Source organism: Coregonus lavaretus (assembly GCF_964263955.1).
Source record: "Coregonus lavaretus genome assembly, contig: HAP1_SCAFFOLD_4667, whole genome shotgun sequence".
In the NCBI taxonomy this organism is placed as follows: domain Eukaryota; kingdom Metazoa; phylum Chordata; class Actinopteri; order Salmoniformes; family Salmonidae; genus Coregonus; species Coregonus lavaretus.
The window spans coordinates 29,811-35,810 of NW_028166407.1; positions in this window are offsets into that span (position 1 = coordinate 29,811).

The following is a 6,000-nucleotide window of genomic DNA, read 5'->3' on the forward strand; positions in this document are numbered from 1 at the left end:
TTTCCTCTCAATCTTAAATAAACATGCCCCATTCAAAAAATACAGAACTAAGAACCGATATAGCCCCTGGTTCTCCTCAGACTTGACTGCCCTTGACCAGCACAAAAACATCCTGTGGTGTACTGCATTAGCATCAAATAGCCCCCGCGATATGCAACTTTTCAGGGAAGTTAGGAACCAATATACACAAGCAGTCAGGAAAGCAAAGGCAAACTTTTTCAAACAGAAATTTGCATCCTGCAGCACTAACTCCAAAAAGTTTTGGGACACTGTAAAGTCCATGGAGAATAAGAGCACTTCCTCCCAGTTGCCCACTGCACTGAGGCTAGGAAACACTATCACCACCGATAAATCTACAATAATGGAGAATTTCAACAAGCATTTTGCTACAGCTGGCCATGCTTTCCATCTGGCTACCACTACCCCGGCCACCAACTCTGCACCCTCCGCTGAAACTTGCCCATGCCCCCCCCCCCCCCCCCCGCTTCTCCTTCACACAAATTCAGACAGCTGACGTTTTGAAAGAGCTGCAAAATCTGGACCCCTACAAATCAGCTGGGCTAGACAATCTGGACCCTTTCTTTCTAAAACTAGCCGCCGAAATTGTCGCAACCCCTATTACTAGTCTGTTCAACCTCTCTTTCATAACGTCTGAGATCCCCAGAGATTGGAAAGCTGCCGCGGTCATCCCCCTCTTCAAAGGGGGTGACACTCTAGATCCAAACTGCTACAGACCTATATCCATCCTGCCCTGCCTTTCGAAAGTATTTGAAAGCCAAGTTAACAAACAGATCACCGACCATTTCGAATACCACCGTACCTTCTCCGCTATGCAATCCGGTTTCCGAGCTGGTCATGGGTGAACTTCAGCCACGCTCAAGGTCCTAAACGATATTATAACCGCGATTGATAATAGACAGTACTGTGCAGCCGTCTTCATCGACCTGGCCAAGGCTTTCGACTCTGTCAACCACCGCATTCTTATTGGCAGACTAAATAGCCTTGGTTTCTCAAATGACTGCCTCGCCTGGTTCACCAACTACTTCTCAGATAGAGTTCAGTGTGTCAAATCGGAGGGCCTGTTGTCTGGACCTATGGCAGTCTCTATGGGGGTGCCACAGGGTTCAATTCTTGGGCCGACTCTTTTCTCCGTGTATATCAATGATGTCGCTCTTGCTGCTGGTGACTCAGATCCACCTCTACGCAGACGACACCATTTTGTATACATCTGGCCCTTCATTGGACACTGTGTTAACAAACCTCCAAACGAGCTTCAATGCCATACAACACTCCTTCAGTAGCCTCCAACTGCTCTTAAACACTAGTAAAACTAAATGCATGCTTTTCAATCGAACGCTGCTGGCACCCGCCCACCCGACTAGAATCACCACTCTCGACGGGTCTGACCTAGAGTATGTGGACAACTACAAATACAGAAAATATGTTATACTCAGTTATACGCATTTATAAACCTGTTATACTACAGTGTCATATTAATTGTTTATAAAACATACCTAGGACTATTCACTATGATTGATTGATGCTCATAGCTTCGCTTTAGTTTACCTTAACTGACAGCAAGCAAACTCTCTGTTGTATAATCAGCCTGAGATAAATATATATATATATATATATATATATTAAAATTTATTAAATAAAAAAACAGAAATACCTTATTTACATAAGTATTCAGACCCTTTGCTATGAGACTCGAAATTGAACTCAGGCGCATCCTGTTTCCATTGATCATCCTTGTGATGTTTCTACAACTTGATTGGAGTCCACCTGTGGTAAATTCAATTGATTGGACATGATTTGGAAAGGCACACAACAGTACATGTCGGAGCAAAAACCAAGCCATGAGGTCGAAGGAATTGTCCGTAGAGCTCAGAGACAGGATTGTGTCGTGGCAAAACAATTCTTTCGTGACAATTCTTTCGTGGCAAAACAATCATCTTCAATGCCCTTGCTGATGGAAGGAGGTTTTCACTCAAAATCTCACGATACATGGCCCCATTCATTCTTTCCTTTACAAGGATCAGTCGTCCTGGTCCCTTTGCAAAAAAACAGCCCCAAAGCATGATGTTTCCACCCCCATGATTCACAGTAGGTATGGTGTTCTTTGGATGCAACTCAGCATTCTTTGTCCTCCAAACACGACGAGTTGAGTTTTTACCAAAAAGTTCTATTTTGGTATCATCTGACCATATGACATTCTCCCAATCCTCTTCTGGATCATCAAAATGCACTCTAGCAAACTTCAGACAGGCCTGGACATGTACTGGCTTAAGCAGGGGGACACGTCTGGCACTGCAGGATTTGAGTCCCTGGCGGCGTAGTGTGTTACTGATGGTAGGCTTTGTTACTTTGGTACCAGCTCTCTGCAGGTCATTCACTAGGTCCCCCTGTGTGGTTCTGGGATTTTTGCTCACCGTTCTTGTGATCATTTTGACCCCACGGGGTCAATTTGCAAAATAAATAACAATATGGGGATGAGGTAGTTGGGTGGGCTAATTTCAGAAAGGCTGTGTACAGGTGCAGTGATCGGTAAGCTGCTCTGACAACTGATGCTTAAAGTTAGTGATGGAGATAAGAGTCTCCAGCTTCAGAGATTTTTGCAGTTCGTTCCAGTCATTGGCAACAAAGAACTGGAAGGAATGGCGGCCAAAGGAGGTGTTGGCTTTGGGGATGACCAGTGAGATATACCTGCTGGAGCGCAGACTACGGGTGGGCGTTGCTATGGTGACCAGTGAGCTAAGATAAGACGGGGATTTGCCTAGCAGTGATTTATAGATGACCTGGAGCCAGTGGGTAGTATATGGGGCTTTGGTGACAAAACGGATGGCACTGTGATAGACTACATCCAATTTGCTGAGTAGGGTGTTGGAGGCTATTTTGTAAATGACATCGGCGAAATCAAGGATCGGTAGGATAGTCAGTTTTACGAGGGCATGTTTGGCAGCATGAGTGAAGGAGGCTTTGTTTGCGAAATAGGAAGCCGATTCTAGATCTAACTTTTGATTGGAGATGCTTAATGTGAGTCTGGAAGGAGAGTTTACAGTCTAACCAGACACCTAGGTATTTGTAGTTGTCCACATACTCTAGGTCAGACCCGCCGAGAGTAGTGATTCTAGTCGGCTGGGCGGGTGCAAGCAGCGTTCGGTTGAAGAGCATGCATTTAGTTTTACTAGTGTTTAAGAGCAGTTGGAGGCTACAGAAGGAGTGTTGTATGGCATTGAAGCTCGTTTGGAGGTTTGTTAACACAGTGTCCAATGAAGGGCCAGATGTATACAAAATGGTGTCGTCCGCATAGAGGTGGATCCGAGCGTCACCAGCAGCAAGAGCGACATCATTGATATACACAGAGAATAGTCGGCCCGACAATGCCCCCATGCACAAAGCGAGGTCCGTACAGAAATGGCTTGTTGAAAACGGTGTGGAAAACTTAATTCGCCTGCACAGAGCCCTGACCGCAACCCCATTGAACATCTTTGATTTGGAACGCCAACTGCGTGCCAGGCCTAATCGCCCAGCATCAGTGCCCGACCTCACTAATGCTCTTGTTTATGAATGAAAGCAAGTCCCTGCAGCAATGTTCCATCATCTAGTGGAAAGCCTTCCCAGAAGAGTGGAGGCTGTTATAGCAGCAAAGGGGGGACCAACTCCATATTAATGCCCATGATTTTGGAAAGAGATGTTCGACAAGCAGGTGTCCACAGACTATTGGCCATGTGGTGCATCTCAGGTCTTATGAAGGAAATATATGTACAACCTTGCACAGGTCTTATTTTCCCGTTTCCTGTCCGAGTTTCATAATCACATGACAACAGTGTAGGCAGCCTGGCTCACAGTCAATGAAACTACACAAACATTAGGGCTTCAACAAGGGTTCTTCAAAGATCCTCAAACTTCCTTGAAGAACTATAGGGTTCATGGCACTGAAAAATGCACCCAAAAGGTCCTTCCAAGAACCTGATAGTTGGAACCTCTTCAGTTCTTGGGGATTCTTGCAGGAACCTTATTGCCCAAATGAAAAATGTTTGATTTGAATTTGAGAAGACAGCAGATGCAGGCATCATTTAAGATCTCCTCAATTTAAGGTAAGGTTTCTCCCTTTATGATCTAAATGTATATTGTTTTATGATGATGCCGTCTGTCTTTTCATATTTGTGCAAATGGTTGTGTTGTTTGACACTTTTCTACCTTTTAAAATCCTTTCTAAAACAGACAATAGACACAGTTCAATGGATATCAACCAACAAAGAAGTAAGAATATGTAAAAATACATTGGCTTGCAAAAGTATTCACCCCCCTTGGCATTTTTTCCAATTTTGTTGCCTTACAACCTGGAATTAAAATGGATTTGTTGGGGGTTTGTATCAAAAACAGAAAACTTGAGCGTGCATAACTATCCCCCCCCCCCCCCCCCCCCCCAAGTCAATACTTTGTAGAGCCACCTTTTGCAGCAATTACAGATGCAAGTCTCTTGGGGTATGTCTCTATAGGCTTGGCACATCTAGCCACTGGGATTTTTGCCCATTCTTCTTGGCAAAACTGCTCCAGCTCCATCAAGTTTGATGGGTTCCGCTGGTGTACAGCAATCTTTAAGTCATACCACAGATTCTCAATTGGATTGAGGTCTGGGCTTTAACTAGGCCATTCCAAGACATTTAAATGTTTCCCCTTAAACCACTCAAGTGTTGCTTTAGCAGTATGCTTAGGGTCATTGTCCTGCTGGAAGGTAAACCTCCGTCCCAGTCTCAAATCTCTGGAAGACTGAAACAGGTTTCCCTCAAGAATTTCCCTGTATTTAGCGCCATCCATCATTCCTTCAATTCTGACCTGTTTCCCAATCCCTGCCGGTGAAAACCATCCCCACAGCATGATGCTGCCACCACCATGCTTCACTGTGGGGATGGTGATCTCGGGGTGATGAGAGGTGTTGGGTTTGCGCCAGACATAGCGTTTTCCTTGATGGCCAAAAAGCTCAATTTTAGTCTCATCTGACCAGAGTACCTTCTTCCATATGTTTGGGGAGTCTCCCACATGCCTTTTGGCAAACACCGAACATGTTTTTTTAATTATTATTATTATTATTATTTATTTATTTTTAGGGGGCATCTGACCAGGACTTTATTGAGATAAAAATTCAAGGCACACCACGTGTCATCATGATTAATAAACTATTATTTTAAATAAAGGCGCTTAAACAGACATTAAGGTGTTCTTTACATTTTAAGGAGGGACAGAACAACCAGATACTCCAGGTCAAACCTTTCTCTAGAGACATTTAAAAAGACATGGCATACACAGACATGCAATTCCACTGACATCCATGTGAATCCACAAATGAATGATTTGACTTGAAACGAAGACTATGGGAAGTTTGTTCATCTACCAGATCCAACTAGACTCCAAATCCGATACCAAAAACTCTGTAGAAACGGTCAATAAGCATAAAATGTCAAACCCTGATGATCTTCCAACGCAAGGTTTAAAGAATCATATATGACCTTACACGGTAAGGAACATGTGCAAGTGTCAATCAGATTGGTTTACGTTTATGATTAGTGGAGGTTTGGGAAGCAAGTGACAAAGGGGGTGGAGTGTTACTACTCAAGACAGGATTGAAAGAAATCATAAGGTAGTTGCTCTGGTCAGTCCACCACCGATTGCACTAGGGGCAAGAGGTCTCCCATAACACCACTTTGTTTGTGAGTCAAGCAGACCAGGTTCAGGCAGATGTGACCCCATCTCATGAAGTTAGCACCTCCGACTTCCCTCTTGTAGCGGTTGGTGAGGTGGTCTGCTTGCACTGTGAGCACTCCAAACAGTCCCCTGAGTTGGTAGTGGAACTGGCCCTCCAGATCTGAGCTCTCGTCACCAGGGAGCCCCCTGGTCATCGACTGCTGCTCCGCTTGCTTGACAGCCATTTCCAGGAAGCTGGCCCCCACCGCTCATCTCCCTCTTCAGCAGGCCCCACTCCATGTCGTTCTTTAT